Here is a 20,286-nt window from a genome sequence, read left to right as displayed (position 1 = left end):
ACTTCTTTGCTGCTCCATCCAAAACCTGAGGTGTGCCGCACAACAGAAAGATAGGGAGCAGCAGTAGAGCCCTCAGAGGCCATCCAAGGGACACACATCCTAGTAACCGTGTCACAAACTCCATCAGGAGGTCTGCGCATGAGCCACTGGAGACGCTTCACCTTCAAATCCCCCCAACTGCCCCACGTCACCCCCAGAAGTCCACATGCCTCACCCCTACCTCAAGACTGGCTCCCTATCAGTGCTCCCAGCAGTGGTAAGAATGAGCTTTTGCAGTTGGTTAGCAAGCACACCAACTTCTAATTCATTGACTATGCTAAAGCCCTTGACTGTGTGGATCACAACAAACCCTGGAAAATTCTTAAAGAGATGGGAATACCAGAACACCTTACCTACCTCCTGTGAAACCTGTATGCACGTCAAGAAGCAACAGTTAGAACCAGACATGAAACAATGAACTGGTTCCAAACTGGTAAAGGAGTATGTCAAGGCTGTATATTGTCACCTTGCTTTTTCAACTTATATGCAGAGTAAGTAAGTAAGTGAAGTCACTCGGTCGTGTCTGACTCTTTGCGACCCCGTGGACTGTAGCCCACCAGGCTCCTCCATCCATGGAATTTTCTAGGCAAGAGTATTGGAGTGGGTTGCCATTTCCTTCTCCAGGGGGTCTTCCTGACCAGGGAATTGAATCCGGGTCTTCCGCATTGTGGGCAGACGCTGTCTGAGCCACCAGGGAATCCATATATATATATATATATATACATACACTGCTGCTGCTGCTAAGTCTCTTCAGTTGTGTCCAACTCTGCGTGACCCCATAGACGTCAGCCCACCAGGCTCCCCCGTCCCTGGGATTCTCCAGGCAAGAACACTGGAGTGGGTTGCCATTTCCTTCTCCCAATGCATGCAATTGAAAAGTGAAAGTGAAGGCACTCACTCTTAGTGACCCCATGGACTGCAGCCCACCAGGCTCCTCCATCCATGGGATTTTCCAGGCAAGAGTACTGGAGTGGGGTGCCATTGCCTTCTCCGATATATATATATATATATATATATATATATATATATATATATGTAGAGTACATCATGCAAAATGCAGGGCTGGATGAAGCACAAGCTGGAATCAAGATTGCTGGGAGAAATATCAATAACCTCAGATATGCAGATGACACCACCCTTAGGGCAGTGAAGAGGAACTATCCTAAAGGAAATCAGTCCTGAATATTCATTGGAAGGACTGATGCTGAAGTTGAAACTCCAGTACTTTGGCCACCTGATGCGAAGAACAGACTCATTGGAAAAGACTCTGATGCTGAGAAAGATTGAAGGCAGGAGGAGAAGGGGCCAACAGAGGAGAAGATGGTTGAATGGCATCGCTGACTCGATGGACATGAGTTTGAGCAAAGAAGGCTGAGCACTAGAGAATTGATGCTTTTGAGCTGTGGTGCTGGAGAAGAACTTTGAGAGTCCCTTGGACAGCAAGGAGATCAAACCAGTCAGTCCTAAAGGAAATCAGTTCTGAATACTGGAAAGACTGATGCCAAAGCTGAAGCTCCAACACTTTGGCCACCTGATGGGAAGAACTGACTCTTCCCAATGGAAAAGATCCTGATGCTGGGAAAGATTAAAGGCAGGCGGAGAGGGGGACAAGAGAGGATGAGATGGTTGGATGGCATCACCGACTCGATGGACATGAGTTTGAGCAAGCTCTGGGAGATGGTGAAGGACAGGAAAGCCTGGTGTACTGCAGTCCATGGGGTGGCAAAGAGTCACACATGACTGAGCAACTGAGCAACAACAAAGCAAGCACACTGAGACAGCCAGTCCAACTCTGTAGGCCTGGGAGAAATCACAAACTGAAGCATTCAGTACCATTACCGAGAAAGTATGCAAGCTAAGGATTCTACCACAAGAGGGGACAAGTATGGAGCAGTGTACGCTTAGAAAAGGTCTGAGAAAGCCCCAGAATACCTAGCAGGGGTGACAGAAAATATTTCTACCCCAAAGCCAGTCATTAAGAATGAAATCGGTGATTGCCACTTCAAGTGGGCAGATAGCAATGCAAGGCTTCAAGTTATGCAAACAATCAAGGAAACATGACACCACAAAAGAAAAAAATTTTTTTTAGTAACCAACCTCAGAGAAATGAATATCTGCAATTTGTCCAATAAGGAATTCAAAATAGCTGTTTTAAGGAAATTTGGTGAGCTATAAGTAAATATCAAAAAAGACAATTCAATGAAACCAGGAAACCAAGACATGAACAAAATAATCAGTAGAATAATTGAATATTGAAATATTGAAAAATAGTTCAATAGAGAGATAGGAACTTTAAAAAAAAAGCACCAAACAAATTCAGGAGGTAAAGAATACAATAAATGAAATGGAAAATGCAATAAACAGAAAGCATAAACAGCAGACAGGATACAGCAAAAGGAAGAACCTGTAAAGGACAGGACAGGATATTTGAAATTATCCAGCTAGAGGAGAACAAAGAACAGTCTTGAACATTCTTACCAAACAAAAAAAGAGTGAAGAAAGCCTACATGAATTATATGATACAATATGTCATATACGCAAACAATACAGTAAGACTCATACACATGAGCCTTCAAGTTGAAAACTTTCAACGATGCACATATGCGTTCTGTCAACATCAGGCTTGAGTGAAATTGCAACTTGCCCTCTTTCTCCCATTGCTGACAGTCCTTTAGCTCTACCATCTTCTACTTCTCCTCCTCCTCCAATTAGCAACTTACCTGTTGACTCAATGCCAGCCCCTGATGCCAGCTGTTGTACTTACTGTACTTTTCAAGGTACTGTACTGTAAGATTTAAAATATTTTCTTTATTTTTGTGTTTATTTTTATATATTACTTGTTTACTTTTATATATTACTTGTTTACTTTTATATATTACCGTATGTTATTTTTATATATTATTTTTGTATATTATTATTATTGTATGTTATATATATAATATTCTGAAGAGTATTATACATCTATTAAAATGCAGTACTATATGTCAGTTGTGTTAGCTGGATACCTAGGCTGACTTTGTTGGACTTACAAGCAAATTGAACTTATGAACATGCTCTCAGAGAGGAACTCATTCATATGTAGGGGACTTACTATATTTGCATTATAAGAGTCCCAGAAAGAGAAGAGACTGAGAAAAGGGCTGAATGCTTATTTAAAGGAGCTGAAAAATTCCCAAATCTGGAAGGAGATATGGACATCTAGATACACGAAGCTCATAGGTCCCCATATAGATTCAACTCAGAGAAGACTTCACTGAGGCACATTATTATAAAACTGTCAAAAAAGAAAAATGGAGAATTTTGAAAGCAGAAAAAAAAATTATTTAACTCATCTCATGCAAGTGAACCCGCATAAGGCTATCAGTGAAGTTCTCAGCAGAAACCTTGCAAAAAAGAAGATCATAGAGTGATATGTACAAAGTGCTAGAAGAAAAAAAAAAAACTTTCCACCTAAGAACAATAATAATAAAAAACTGCTCAGCTAAGAATACTTTAGCGGGCAAACTCGTCCTTTAGAAATGAAAGGGCGATAAAGACTTTCCCAGACAAACAAAAGCTGTTCACACCACTAGACCTACTTGTTCTAAGAACTGGGAGTTCTTCAACCTGGAATGAAAGGACAGTAATTAGTAACATGAAAACATTGAAAAGTATAAAGTTCACTGATAAAAGTAAGTATATAATCAAATTCAGAATACTATTGTGATATGGTAAAGTGTTATCCATTTAACTCTAGTATAAATGTTAAAGGACAAAAGTGTTAAATATAACTATAGTTATAATAGTTTTAACACATATACAATATAAAAAGATGTAAATTGTGACATTAAAATCATAAAATGGGGGAGCAATAAAAAAGTAGAGGTTTTGTATGTGATCAGTTATCAGCTTAAATAAAATTGCTATATTAATAACTATATGTTGTTTTATGTAAGCCTCATGGTAATCACAAAATAAAAACCCATAATAGATAAAAAGAAAGGAATTGAGGCATGCCACTATGGAAGATCATCAAACCACAAAGGAAGACAACAAGAAAAAAAGAAAGGAAAAATGGAACTGTAAAACATCCAGAAAACAATTAACAAGATGGCAATAGTAAGTTTTTATCTATCAATAATTACCTTGAATGTAAGTGTATTCAATTCTCCAAGCAAAAGACAGAGTGGCTGGATGGATAAAAAATAAGACCCAACTATAAGCTGCCTAAAAGAGACTCACTTCAGCTTTACAGACACACATAGGCTGAAAGTAAAAAGATGAAAAAATACATCCCATGCAAATGGAAACCAGAAGGAGAGCAGGTGAGCTAAACTATATCAGAAAAATAGACTAAGTAAAAAATGTTATGAGACAAAGAGGTCGCTATATAATGATAAAAGGATCAATGAAGCAAGAGGGTAAAACATTATAAATAAGTGCACCCAATAAGAGCACCTAAATATATTAGGCAAATTAACAGATATTTAATTTAATAAAGGTAATAATATGCAACAATACAATAATAGTAGGAGGCAGTTCCCCATTTTTAACAATGGATAAATTACCAGACTGAAAATCAACAGGGAAACATTGGACTTGAACCACACTTTTGAACAAAAAGAACTGATATATTACATTCTATGCAACAAAACAGAATACACATTCTTCTCAAGCACACACTGAACCTCCTCCAGAATAGATCATATATCAAGTCACAAACAGGTCTTAGCAAAGTTAAATAGACTGAGATCATACCAAGTATCTTTTCCAACAATAATAGTCTGAAACTAGGAGTCAGTAACAGGAGGAAGACTGAAGATTTCACAAATATATGGAAATTAAACAACACACTTCTGAACAATCAGTGAGTCAAGGAAGAAATCAACAGCAATGCCACCAAAAATCTGTTAGGATAAAATAATTCAGTAATGTTGCAGAATACAAACTTGACATACAAAAATCAGTTGAGTTTCCATACACTAACAGCAAATTTTCAGAAAGAGAAATTAAGAAAACAACCCCATTTACAATAGCACCAAAAACAATAAATAATAAATTTAATTAAGAGGGGACAAAAGACTTGGATAATGAAAACTATAAGACATTGATGGAAGAAATTGAAGACCCAAATAAAGAGAACAATATCTCATGTTCATAGATTGGAAAAATTAATATTGTCAAAATGTTCATACTAGCTAAAGCCATCTATAAAGTCAGTGCAATCCCTACTAAAATTCCAATGACATTTCCTCCAAAAAAAAAAATTCCTAAAATTCATATGGAACCACAAAAGACCCCCAAATAAACAAGCAATCCTGAGAAAGAAGAACAAAGTTGGAGGCAAAATACTTTCCAATTTCAAACTATATTACAAAGCTATATTATCAGGATAGTATGGCACTAGCATAAAAATAGACACATAGACAAATAGAACTGAATCAAGAGCCCAGAAATAAACCTACACGTATAGGTCAATTGATCTTTGACAAGGGCAACAAGAACACACAATAGGCAGGGGGGAGTCTCTTTAATAGAGTGTTAAGAGAACTGAATAGCTACATGTAAAAGAGTGAAATTGGACCCCTCTCTTACACCACTCACAAAAATTAACTGAGTGAGTTCAAGACTTACATTCCTTACATGTAAGTAAGTAAGGAATTCCCTGGTGGTCCAGTGGTTAAGAATCTGCTTGTCAATGCAGGAGACACAGGTTCGATCGCTGGTCCGGAAAGATCCCACATGCCTCAGGGCAGCTAAGCCAGTGCTCCGCTACCAGGCTTGCACTCTAGAGTCCGTGCTCTATAAGAAGAGAAGCCACTGCAATGAGAACCCCACACAGTCAGCTAGAGAGTAGCCCCCTCTTATCATAACTAGAGAAAAGCACACACAGCAACGAAGATCCACTGTAGCCGAAAATAAATAAAATAAAAACTTTATTGAAAAAGAAAAAAAGACTTAAAGTAAGACCTGAAATTGTCAAACACCTAGAAGAATACATAGGGGAAAACTCCTTGCCATTGGTCTACATAACATTTTTTTAAATATGACAACAAAATCAAAAATAAGCAGTTGAGCCTTTTTTAAAACTGAAAAGCTTCTACAAAATGAAAAGGCAACCTATGAAACAGGAGAAAATACTTGTAAATCATCTATGATCGATAAAGGATTAATATCCAAACATAAAGAATTCATACAACTCAACAGCAAAAAACCAAATAACCAATTGAAAAAAATGAGTGGAGGACTCAAATAGACATTTTTCCAAAGAATACATTAAAAAAGGGCAACAGGTATATGAAAAGATGCTTCACATCACTAATCATCAGGGAAATGAAAATCAAAACCCCAATGAGACATCACTTCACACCTGTCAGAATGGCTGCCACCATCAAGACAAAGGTAACAGGTGTTGATGAGAATGTGGAGACAGAGGAATCCTTGTGCACTGTTGGAGAGACTGTAAATTGGTACAGCCTACTATGGAAAACAGTATGGAAGTTCCTAAAAAAAAAAAAAAAAATAGAGCTACCATATTACCAAAAGGTCCTTTCCTGGGTATATATCTGAAGGAAATGAATTCAGTTTCTTAAAGAGATACCTGCATTCCCATGTTCATGGCAACATTATTCACAATAACCAAGACATGGAAGCCACTTTATGGAAACCATAAAAACTAAGGCAATCCTGCCACTTGCAACAACACGGAAGGACCTTAGAGTATTTCTACTAATGAAATAAATCAGACAGAGAAAGACAAATACTATAAGATCTCACTTATGTGTGAAATCTAAAAAAGCTGAATTCATAGAAACAGAATGGTAGTTGAAGGCAAAAGGAGGAGGCAGCAGAGGATAAGATGGCTAGATAGCATCACCGTCTCAATGGGCAAGAATTTGAGTAAACTCTGGGAGATAGTCAATGCCAAAGAATGCTCAAACTACCGCACAATTGTACTTATCTCACACGCTGGTAAAGTAATGCTCAAAATTCTCCAAGCCAGGCTTCAGCAATACATGAACCGTGAACTTCCTGATGTTCAAGCTGGTTTTAGAAAAGGCAGAGGAACCAGAGATCAAATTGCCAACATCCGCTGGATCATCGAAAAAGCAAGACAATTCCAGAAAAACATCTATTTCTGCTTTATTGACTATGCCAAAGCCTTTGACTGTGTGGATCACAATAAACTGTGGAAAATTCTTCAAGAGTTGGGAATACCAGACCACCTGATCTGCCTCTTAAGAAACCTATATGCAGGTCAGGAAGCAACAGTTAGAACTGGACATGGAACAACAGACTGGTTCCAAATAGAAAAAGGAGTACATCAAGGCTGTATATTGTCACCCTGTTTGTTTAACTTATATGCAGAGTACATCATAAGAAACGCTGGACTGGAAGAAACACAAGCTGAAATCAAGATTGCCGGGAGAAATATCAGTAACCTCAGATATGCAGATGACACCACTCTGATGGCAGAAAGTGAAGAGGAACTAAAGAGCCTCTTGATGAAAGTCAAAGAGGAGAGTGAAAAAGTTGGCTTAAAACTCAACATTCAGAAAACAAAGATCATGGCATCTGGTCCCATTACTTCATGGGAAATAGATGGGGAAACAGTGGAAACAGTGTCAGACTTTATTTTTTGGGGCTCTAAAATCACTGCAGATGGTGATTGCAGCCATGAAATTAAAAGACGCTTGCTCCTTGGAGGAAAAACTATGACAAACCTAGACAGTGTATTAAAAAGCAGAGACATCACTTTGCCAACAAAGGTCCATCTAGTCAAGGTTTTTCCAGTAGTTATGCATGGATGTGAGAGTTGGACCACAAAGAAGCTGAACTCTGAAGAACTGATGCTTTTGAATTGTGATATTGGAGAAGACTCTTGGAGTCCTTTGGACTGCAAGGAAATCAAACCAGTCAATCCTAAAGGAAATCAGTCCTGAATATTCACTGTAAGGACTAATGCTGAAGCTGAAGCTCCAATACTTTGGCTACCTGATGCAAAGAGCCGACTCATTAGAAAAGACCCTGATGGTGGGAAAGATTGAAGGCAAATGGAGAAGAGGGTGGCAGAGGATGAGATGGTTGAATGGCATCACTGACTCAACGGGCATGAGTTTGACAAGCTCCAGGAGATGGTGAAGGACAGGGACCTGGTGTGCTGTAGTCCATGGGGTCCCAAAGAGTTGAACACAACTGAATATAAACATGCTGAACTATGTTGAACATATAAATATAAACTAATAGAAATTATTTCTTTGAAGAATCAAATAATCAGCATATGAAATAAAAGTTTAAGGAAGAACTGGGCTTTTTGACATTATATCTTAAATGAATAAAGTATTAACTTTCAAAAACTAAGAAAAGTAAAGCACATGGTTACATAAGATGTGAGATTCTGAGTGACAGGTATATATGGGAACACTCTGTATTATCATTGAAACTGTTCTGAAAATTGAGTTATTTCAACATAAGTTTTTTTAAAACTTCAAAAGAAGGAACATGTAGTGATCCTTTTGCCTTATTACCAGTTTTATACAATTTTTCTTAATAGTCCCCTGTTATGATCATAAGTATTCTACCAAAGATTATTCTTGATCACAAAGTAAGCCTGGCCTCACGTTGTTTGGCCTGATTCATGTACATCAAGCAGTAAGTCTTCTCATAGCCTGGTCAGCAGAGCTTGAGCGACATGGTGATGAGCAGGTACTAAAGCCAGATGTAACCTTTGTCCAGAGATTTCATAAGGAATCTAGGATTAAACTTTTAAAAACTTTCATTATTTGCCCTTCAATCTTATGGCTAGGAAACACACCCCCCAAATTATTTCCACCATGTTTTACCTATAGTACTATAAAGACAGTGAGTCCTTTCTCTTTAAGATTTCCCAAATCAGCTGAGGTTTGGCTCACCAAACCATAGGAAGGGCCTTCCTTCCTATCTGAAGGGCTGCAATGCTGTAAACAGTAGAACATATAAGATGCCATTTCAGGTTCCTGGGAGGGCTTTGTGGGATTTGATTCCACATGTGAATTGAAACCCTTGCTCCTTAATCCGGTTTGTAGGATTGAATGAGATATATTCTTGAAGATGATGTTCCAGGAATGGGTGTGACTGCACAACAGATTTTTCCAATTTTGTACTGGTGTAAAGAAGGACCGACACTCATTATTGAACTCATGCTGATATCACTTTCATATAATGCTTAAGATGAAGAAAAACAAGATTTGTACACCAACGTTCACAGCAGCAACATTCACAATATCCCAAAGATGGAACAACCCAAGTGTCCATCAACAGATAAATGGATAACCAATGAGATCTATCAAACAACGGAATATTATTCAGCCATAAAAAATGAAATCCTGACACGTGCTACAACATGAATAAACCTTGAAAACATTATAAACAGAAGAACCAGGGCACAAAAGGTCAAGTATTGCATAATGCTACTGACATGAAATATCTAGAATGGTCAAATTCAAACAGACAGAAAGTAGACTAGAGGTTACCTGAGCTGGAGCATGGGTTGGATGGGAGAGTTACTGTTTAGTGATCACAAAGATTCTATTTGGGGTCATGAAAAATTTTGGAAATAATTAATGCTGATAATCAAACAACATGGTGAATGCAATTAATGCCACTGAATTGTACATTTAAAAATGGCTAAAATGGCAATTTTTATGTTACATATATTGTATAATTTTTTCAGATCAGTCAAGGACATTTTTAAAATATTATTTTTTATTGAGGTAACTGGTTTATAACATACAAGCTTCATGTGTACAATATTATACTTCTATGTACACTACATTATACTCACCACCAAAAATTTAGTTTTCATCAGTCACCATAGTTGATCCCCTTTACCCATTCCTCCCTCCCTCCTGTCCCTACCCCTGCTCCCTGTTGAAATCACTCTTCTGTTCTCTGTATCAGCATGTTTGTTTTTGCTTGCTTTGGTCTATTCATTTATTTGGAGCATGTTTGCTTTTTATATTTCACAAATGAGTGCAGTCTAGTGGTATTTGTCATTCTCTGTCTGGCTTATTTCATTTAGAAAAATACCTTAAGGTCTATCCGTGTTGTCACAAATGGCAAAATTTCATCTTTTTATGACTGAGTAATATTCTACTGTATATAGTTACTGCATCTTTTTATCCATTCATCTGTTGATGGACACTCAGATTGTTTTCAGGTCTTGGTTTTTGTAAAAAATGTTGCAATGAACACAGGAGTGCATATATCTGTTCAAATTAGCATTTTTGTATTCTTTTTACTGCAATTAAAAAATTAATATTGCAATATACCAAAACCATAAACCATTAAATCATACGCATTAAATGTGTTAGTTGTATGGTATCAACAAAGCTGTTTTGAAAAAAGAAAGATTAAGACAAACATAAAATTTAATGTGTTTAATTAAACCAAAGTATAATTCTGACAAATTTTTTGATAGCAACAGTAATTAGGTTCTGTAATGTTTGTTGTTGTTTAGTCACTAAGTTGTATCTGACTCTTTGTGACCCTGTGGAATGCAGCACGCCAGGCTCCTCTGTCCTCCACTGTCTCCCAGTTTGCTCAAATTCATGTCCATTGAGTTGGTGATGCTCCCTTGGAATTTCTAAGTGACTGAGAGTAATAAATATGTTTTTCGTTATGTCAATGAAGTGACTTTTGGACTGTCTTTTTTAATCACCTAAAGATGGGAGCTGGTCACCAGAGGAACCAACCTTGTGGTTGGAGGGTTGGGAACTTTCAATCCCAATCTGATTTCTGGGAGAGAGTGAGGAGTTGGAGGTTGAATTGATTGGCAATGACCAATGATGTAATCAATCACGCATGCTAATTTGCTTCAGTCATGTCCGATCCTTTGTGACCACGTGGACTGTAGCTCACCGGGCTCCTCTGTCCATGGGATTCTCCAGGCCAGAATACAGGAGTGGGTTGCCATTTCCTCCTCCAAGGGATTTTCCCCACCCAGAGATCGCACCCGAGTCTCTTATGTCTCCTGCATTGGCAAGCGGGTTCTTTACCACTAGTGCCACCTGGGAATGGTGGTCTATGTAATGCCTATGTAATAAAGTGTCCATAAAAACCCAACAGGATTTTGGGTTCAAAGAGCTTCTAGGCCCCACAGAGTTTCTGGGAAAGCAGAGCACCTGGAGAGGAAATGGCAGCTCCAAGCCCTTTACCCCATGCGTTACCTTATGCGTCTGTTCCATCTGGCTGTCCCTGAGTTATAGCCTTTTGTAATAAACCAGTCATCTAGTGAGTAAAATGTCTCTCTCAATTCTGTGAGCCTCTCTAGCAAATTAATCAAACTCAAGGAAAGAGTGGATTGTAAGAACCTCCAAAATGTAGCCAGTTAGTCAGAAGCACAGATAACAGCCTTTAGAGAAGGGCAGGGTGGGGGAGGTTGTAGGTCTGAACCTTTCATCTGTGGGATCCCATGCTGTCTCCGAGTACATAGTGTCAGAACTGAGCTGAATTATGGGACACCCAGCATTACTTGTTATTGTGGGGAAATCTACACACACACACACACACACACACACACACACAATCGGGTCCAGGAACCTATAAGTTTTGATAAAATATTTGTTCGTGATAGACAGTTCTCAATGTTCTTGCTCTCTGAAGCAGAACCTAGTCACTTCGGTAAAAGTTATAATAAAGGTGATTGAAACTATACCAGGAGCAATAGTGTTAGAGGACTATATTGTGTATTAGAATGTTTGTGCATGAGAAAATAAAAGCAAACTGAAAATATCAAATAAACTAAAATATGTGTTTGTATTTGGAAAATCTGGAAAACGACATGTTTGTATTTTAGACAAAATTTTCAGATCAGTCTGACTTGTCCAAGGATTAAAGCTTACTCGATTACGTGAACTTGGATTTTGTATAAAATTGCCTCTGAGTCAGTCATTTCTATGAGGAAGTGGTTTTTTTTTTTTTTTTTTCTTTAACCCTTTTAAAGTATTAGAAGCTCAGTTTCTTTGTGTTCTGGGAATTTGGGCAATATTGGATTTATGTAAGCTCTTGTTAGTCCCTATAAACCAATCAGAACAAATCTCCTTTAATTTGAAAGTTTTTATAATCTAATTTGTTAACACCCTTAGGAGGTAGGAAAATATTCCAAGCTGGAATAATGAGATTTCAGGCTTTTCTCAAAGAAGTAAAAAATAATAATAAAAAGAAAAAAAACCTCTAAAAACAAAACAAAAAGTCTTTTCTCATTTATAGGCCTACAGGTGGTCTTTCATTTTACAATTTGCAGCTTCAGTTTTACAACTTTAGCAGAACAGTAGTACAACTAGTCATTCGAATAGACATTGAATCACAAAACTCAGTCCAGATCTCAAAGGGCTCTTCTTTCCATTAGGCACAAAATATTTTAAAGTGACTTATCTCACAAATAAACAATCAGACAAACAAAAAGCACTAACAAACCAAACAATCTTTATCATATCTCACCCAACAGAGAGACCTCATCATCCCCTGGCAGAGATTACCAAATATCAATCATAAAACTAGATTCCTGACCTTTGCTTCTAATCTTGGGAGAAACTCATCACCCCAGCACAATTAGATTCTTTTTTTGTTGTTGTTGGTTTTTTGTTTTTATTTTGCTGCTGTACAGCTTGTAGGATCTCGGTTTCCCCACCTCGGTAGTGATAGAACAGAGTCCTAACCACTGAATAGCCAGGGAATTTCCTGATTAACTTCTAGTATTAACAGATTATCAGGAATGCAATTCAGCCTGGCATAGAGGGCCCTATGGAAAGGGGCCCAGCTCAAAAGACAAGTTAGACAAATCACAGACAGACTTGACCAGAAACCAAAACAAAGAATCAAAAGGAAAACCGGAGAAGCATTGTTAGCAAAAGTAATGTTCTAGGCTTCCCTCATAGCTCAGTTGGTAAAGAATCTGCCCGCAATGCAGGAGACCTGGGTTCGATTCCTGGGTTGGGAAGATCCCCTGAAGAAAGAAATGGTAACCCTCTTCAGTATTCTTGCCTGGAGAATCCCATGGACAGAGGAGCCTGGCGGGCTACAGTCCAAGGGGTTGAAAAGTCGGACATGACTGAGCAACTAACACTTACTTTCACTTTTTCTACTTTGAATTCCTTGTATCACAGCGTGACCTGTGGGAGAGCGGGGAAGGGAATGGGAAAGAGGTTCAGATTAAATTGCACTTGAGATCTCTTACTCCATACACATCTTTCTCTTTTGCCTCTTTTGTTCTCTGACATGTCTCTTTGTGTCTTCACATCTCTTTGAAGATGCCTTGCCTCTCCTCTACTCCCTCCAACTTCCTGTCCTGGTCCCTACCCTGCCCTAAACACACCATGAACAGTGCAGTTCTATCTGAAATCTAACTTGAGTGATTTCTTTTGAGGTTTCTCACCTGGAAACTGAGGAGGAAATTTTATATGGAGGGATCATCAACTCTCATAGTCCCCCAACATTCCATTGGACTTTTAGAACTTCTTAATGAATCTTCCTCAATTTGCATCTTAGAGGAAGAGATGATGGAAAGGAAATGTATAAGAATAGGGACAATGGACTTGCCTGGTGATACAGTGGATAAGAATCTGCCTGCCAATGCAGGGGACACAGATTTGATCCCTGATTGGGGAATACTACTCATGCTGTGGAACTAAACCTATGTGCCACGACTACTGAGCCCGTGCACCTAGAGCCTGGGCTGCACAACACTAGAAGCCACCACATTGTACTGCAATGAGGAGTTGCCCCTGCTCGCCGCAACTAGAGGAAGCCCGTGAGCAGCAACGAAGACCCAGCACAATCGAAACTAAGTAAATGCATTTATAAATTATTTTTTAAAAAAGAGTAAGGATGGGGTGCGTTGGAGATAAGATGGAGATGGCAATGAAGACAGATTCACCATCACCAGGGATGGGTAGTGGAAAAGGGTAGAAATATACCCTGGCAGAAGCGGGAACTGATGATAAAGATGAATGAAGCTGAAGACAAAAATGAAGATGGAGATGCTGATGGAATGGAGACCAGATAGAGATGGGGATGGGATAGAATCTGAGGATTGGATACAGATCGGAATGAGAATAAAGATGGAAATAAGGATCTGTAGGGATGGGGAATGGAGCTGAGGAGAGGAGTACAGAGATGGGGATGAGAGTGGAGGTAGAATGGGAGAGGAAACAGGAATAGGATGGAATCATGAAATGTCACTTGGTATCTCCAGCACCTTCAGCTTTCTGCGCCTTGTCGGTTTTGGCAGCTCCATTTTTTGCAGGGTTATTCCCATCCTGGCTGGCATCACTCCTTTTCCCTTTGGGTGCCTTCTCTCTCTTCTTTGCAAGTGCCTTTTTAGGCTTGGGCTCTGACTTTGGAGGAGCAGGTTTAGTGATTACCTCGTAGATCTTCTCTGTGGTTTGTCCTTCACCTCGGCTTTATTTCCTCTAGCATCCCCTTCAGTCTTTCTCTTGGGCAAAATGGCAGAGGGGCTTAGGTGCTAGACACACAGGGATGCTGTTGTGCACGGGTTTTGTTTAGTCCACGGATCACTCCTCTCTCTTCTTCGTTGTTCCCGTCATTGGTAATTCCTATCCAATGACATTCCCACAAATGTTTTACAATATACTTGTCATGTTGGCATTTTCTTTGGGATTGCATTGAATCTATAAATTTATTTGAAGAGACTAAATACATTCTTCCAAGCCATAAACAAACATGTCTTTCTATCTCTCTAGATCTTCTGTAGTGCCCACTTCAGCAGCACATAAACTATTTTGATCTTCTGTAATGTCTATCATTACAGTTTTACCATTTTTCCTGAAGAGGTCTTGTACATATTTTGGTAGACATATTCCTAGGACTTCTTTTTTTTTTTTTTAATACCATTGTGAGTTTTTTATTTCAATTTTTGTTTTCTTACAGGAATATAGAAATAAAATTGATTTTGTTAATGCTGGTTTTATATCTAGCAACTGTGCTGTTATATTTATTTAATCTTTACATTATTTAAGGTTTTTAAATACCTCAAATCATAGGGTCTTCAAATAATGCCAATTTTGTTTCTTCCGTTCCAGTCCTTTATCTTTTCATTTTTCCCTTTTCATACATCACAGACTATGACCTCAAGGACAGTGCTGAATAGAAGCGATGATTGCAGGCATTCATGTCTTGTTCCAATCTCAAAAGGAAAGCTTTGTTGCTTGCTACAGGGTTTTTGTAAACAGCTTTTATCAGGCTAAGGAAATGTCATTCTATTCTTAGTTTGTTAGGAGTGTTCATGAATAGATATTAAATGTTATCAAGTGCTTTTTCTATGTCTATTGAAACTGTCATATGATTTTTCTTATAATTTGTGAATGTGGTGAATAAACATCAATATTTTGAATGTTCAAACTAAAGATATTTATTAGTTGGATTTACATATCTGAAATTCTGTCTTGGTTACTGTTGAAACAGCTTCCACAGATTTCAAATTAATTTTTGTTTAATGTTCATGTTAGAGGAGGGACTCTCTTACATTCAGCACCAAAATCTGTTTTCTGAAACCTCCAGCCAATCTTCTCCCACAGTTACCTGAACAAAAGGGTATAGGTCAACCCTCTAGTACTTTGACAATTAAATTCACTTTAGCAGTTCCCTTTAAAAGTATGTAAAATTGCAAATCAAAAGAGAAAACTGGAACTGTTTGCAGTTTGGATGGATATAGAGCTTATTTCACCTTGATTCAATACCTTTTAATACATACTTGGCAGAATTTCTATAAATCTCAGCAACTTAATTCCACTTAACTAAAATTTCACAGGAAAATCCAGTCTTTGTGCATAAAGGGTAATTTTACCTTTTCTTTATTGGTTAGCACTTTAAATTTTTCTAAAAGAATAATTATTCATAATTTCTAGCAAGTACCATAACTTTCCCCGTCTCTCATTAAAAATAAATCTCAATTGCACATTGTTTCTTCAGTTTAAGTAAACAGAATTTTTGAAAGCAGAGATGAAACCTTCTGGCTATTTAGGTGAGTTGGCAGAGATCCTGACCCCTCTTTCTTCTGTTCAGAAACCACACCCAGCAGCTGTCACATAGCCACTGAAACAGCCTGTATCTCTTCAGCCTTGGAAAGACTTTGTATATCTCAAAAGCTTTGAGTCTGTGAAGGGATAAAGAAAATGTGGTGTATAGCTGAACTATTGTTCAGCTTTAAAAAGGAAGGAAAAGGGTGGGGGAATTCAATGAAGGTGGTCAAAAGGTACAAATCCTAGTCCTAAGATAAATGAGTACTGGGCGTGTAGGGGCCAGCATGGTGACTGTAGCTAACGCTGCTGTGTGGTGTATTTGAAGGTTGCTAAGAGACTAGAACTTCTCAAGGGAAAAACAATTGTTTTTAACTATCTGAGGCAGTGAAAGTTAACTTACTGTGGTAATCATTTCACAGTACATGTATGTGAAGTTACTATGCTGTATACCTTTAACTGATTCAGTGCTGTATGTCCATTATATCTCAATAAAGGGGGAAAATTAAATTAAATTTTAAAACTAAATTTTGGGCTTCCTTCATAGCTCAGTTGGTAAAGAATCCACTTGCTATGCAGAGACCCTGGTTCAATTCCTGGGTCGGGAAGATCCACCGGAGAAGGGATAGGCGAGCCACTCCAGTATTCTTGGGCTTCCCTTGTGGCTCAGCTTAATGTTAAAGAATCCACCTGCACTGAGGGACACCTGGATTCGATCCCTGGGTTGGGAAGATCCCCTGAAGAAGGGAAATGCTACCCACTCCAGTATTCTGGCCTGGAGAATTCCATGGAATATATAGTCCACAGGGTCGCAAAGAATTGGACACAGCTGAACGACTTTCACTTCACTTCACAGAGTAGTCAAAACCATAGAAACAAAAAATAGAATGGTGGTTCTATTCAGGGGCTGGTTGGGAAGAGGAAATAGGGAGTTGCTTTATGAGTATAGAGTTTCGGTTTTGCAAGTTTTGAGATTGGTTGCATAACAATATGAATATACTTAACACTACTGAACTGTACACTTAAAAATAATGAGACGGTAAACTTTATGTTATGCTTTATCCTAATTAAAAATTTTAAAAAGTGTAGAGTCTATATCTGTATCAATGTATCTGGCTGTTAGTTAACAAAACAGATTTCTTTTTTCCTTTGAGGCATCATCAGTATTTTGTTTTTAAAAGACGCTCATTAATTTTTAAATAATGCCAGCTACACTTACAGCTTAGCGCTGTAACAGCACAGGAAATCCATTAGGGATAGGAATTTCACTACTGAAGAGGAGGATCTGAGCTCTTTGCGGTGGGTAAGCTTGAAAAGATTTTTTGGAGCAGTTGGAGCTATGTTTCTTTAGGAGCTGAATTGGGAGGTCATGATCCATATTCAAAGTCCTTTCCTGCCTGTATCCACATCTCAGCTACCTCAGCCCGGAAAGCCCCTCTAATTATATTTGGGGTGAAATCCTTATGGCCTGGAGTGTCCACAATGTAATAATTTGATTTTCTACTTTGTAAAATGTCAATGTCCATCATGACTTTCTTTTCCTTATCTTTGCTTGTGCCATCGGAGACTGTATGTATGTGAATATGGATTTGCCAGTCTCTTTAGAGTGCTATCTATACCTATGCATAGTTCTTCTGTCTATATTACCCAAATGACCCATCAATGACATCACCAAACCAATGACCGCCAGGCTGAGCTGCTGATCCTCTACATTTTCTCCCTGTTCTGCAGTAACAAACAACACCCAGATCTTAGTGGTTTGAGTATGATTGTTGTGCTGTCCTTATGACTAATTAGGGCTTCTTAGGTGGTTCAAGTGGTAAAGAATACCTCCCAATGCAGGAAACACAGGTTCGATCCCTAGGTGAGGAAGATCCCCTGGAGGAGAAAATTGGCAATCCACTCCAGTATTCTTGCCTGGAAAATCCCATGGACAGAGGAGCCCCAGGGGCTACAGTCTATGAGGTTGCAGAGTGAGGTTACAGACACTTTGCAACTGAGTACATGTGCAGGAATTAACTAATTAAGGTTATGCACTTTGGGGCAGGAAAATCAGGTAAGTGATGTCCCCGTCTCAGTGCATCATGTGTGTTAGTTGCTCAGTCGTGTTTGACTCTTTACAATCCCACAGACTGTAGCCCCTACATTCCTCTGTTCGTGGAATTTTCCAGGCAAGAATACTGGAGTGGGTTGCCATTTCCTTCTCTAGGTCAGTGCATCATATCAGAAGACATATGACATCTGTTGTCCTTTTTTTTTTACTGATGATAGTAACTTTCACCACAAACCTCTTCACTGTAAAGTTAAAAAAATAAAAATATAATTTTGTTGGTATGCTAAAAATATTTTTATTGATATACTAAGAAAGGAGAGAAAATGAAATCATATTAAACACTCAAAAAACAAGAAAAGGCAGAGAAAGAGTGGAAGTCAAAAATAGGAACTAGGAACAAGGATAACAAATAGAAAATAGTCACAAGTATGGTAGAAATTAATCTAACTATATCAATAATCACTTTAAATTTCAGTGGTCTAAATATACCAATTAAGAGACAGAGATTGTCAACACAGATAAAAGAATGCAAATATGTGTTTCTACAAGAGACTCAGTTTAATTTTTCTTGGTATATAATACTTTCATTTTTGCAAGAGAGGAGTATGAAGACACTTGAAAGAGATTAGAAGTTGTGTTCTGTTCTCCCACTTGATGCTCCCCACTGGATGGGATTAAGAAAGCTACTCTACATCTAGGTTAAAGGTGTAGAGGAAGATATACCATGCTAACACTAATCAAAAGAAAGTTGGAGTAGGGATTCCTCTGGTGGTCCAGTGGTTAAGACTGCATTCTCCCAATGCAGAGAACTCAGGTTCAATCCCTGCTCAGGGAACTAAGTTCTCCCAGGCCTCGTGGCACAACCAAACAAACAAACAAAAAAAGAAGTTAAAACAAAACAAAACAAAAAAGCTGAAGTAGCTGCATTAATTTACAACATAGCAGACTTTGGAGCAAGAAAATTATCAGGCATAAAGAAAGGCATTACATAATGATCAAAGGGTCAATTCTCCATAAAGTCATAATCCTTCATGTGTATTCACCGAACAACAGAGCATCAAAATACATGAGTCAAAACTGATAGAACTACAGTGCTTGAAATAAATGAATCTACTTTTCTCATTGGAGACTTCAATACTTCTCTATTAGAAATGGACAGATTCAGCAGATCTATGAGTAAGGACATAGGTAAACTCTACAGCACCATCAATCAACTGCATATAATTGACATCTATAGGCTATTTCACCCAACAATAACACAAAACACATTTTTCTTAAGTTCACACGGAACAAGACAGACCACACTCTGGACCATAAAACATACCTTAACAAATGCAAGAGACTGGAAACCATACAATATCTGTCTCAGACAGCAATGGATTTGAATTAGAAATCAATACGGAAGGATAGCTGGGAAATTCCAGAATACTTGCAGGCTAAAGTTACTATTTTTCCTTTCACAATCCACCAGTACTTTGTGGGGAGAATATTTGAGACTATGCTCATTTCCCTTGATAGTTTTAGTGTTCTTTGAGGATTCTTCCCTGAATCGATTATTATTATTATGGTTGCCAGATATTAATTCCTAACTACCTCGTCCTTCTGCATTTATTAATTGGCATTCTACTGTAAGAAATCATTTTTTCTTCTTCTTTGTTTATTTATTTATGTATAACAGTGTCAACTCTTGGATTCTTATTTTACTCAATGCATTCTAATCCATACTCTCACTTATTCTGATGCTTGAATTGTCCCATTTTTGGCCAGATGGAGCCACTTTAATCTACGTCCTGTGTCCTTTTGACATACACCAACGTTCTTTAACTACTTTCTTAATTCCTGCCACAACAAGATTGTCCAAGTTCATGTGTATTTTCCCAAGTTCAACCTACAAGCATTTTTTTGTTTTGTTTTGTTTTGTTTTTATTGTGGATTTAAAAACCAAGATCTAGGCACTAGAAGAGCTCATTGTTACAGAAGTGTTACTGTTTTTATACCCTCTTAGTGGACCAAGCTAGGAAATGTGTATATACATACACACATACACACATATGTCCAAACTAAATTTATTTCAACACTTCCAACTTTAATTCAATAGCACAGGGTTCATTCTAACCTTTCCTCTTTTCACAATTTTAACTTCCTTCTTCAACAGTAAGAAACTTGGTATATGTATTCAATCCTGGAATACACAGAAAA

At 38.1% G+C, this 20,286-nt stretch overlaps 1 pseudogene across 1 annotated transcript in view; it reads right to left on the bottom strand.

The window, feature by feature from the left end:
* Positions 1–1,612: 1,612 nt before the first annotated feature.
* LOC147375186 (non-histone chromosomal protein HMG-17 pseudogene) overlaps positions 1,613–20,286 on the bottom strand; it is a 45,241-nt pseudogene continuing 26,567 nt past the window's right edge. The window contains exon 2 of the transcript XR_015161400.1: positions 1,613–14,521. The product of XR_015161400.1 is annotated as a non-histone chromosomal protein HMG-17 pseudogene (transcript). The remainder of the gene's footprint in view (positions 14,522–20,286) is intronic.

Source organism: Bos grunniens, chromosome 3 (assembly GCF_055505025.1).
Source record: "Bos grunniens cultivar Pamir isolate PY7600 chromosome 3, Bosgru_T2T1.0, whole genome shotgun sequence".
NCBI lineage: Eukaryota > Metazoa > Chordata > Mammalia > Artiodactyla > Bovidae > Bos > Bos grunniens.
Note: the sequence above shows the minus strand (reverse complement) of the source record. Positions and strands in the feature narration are given on the sequence as shown.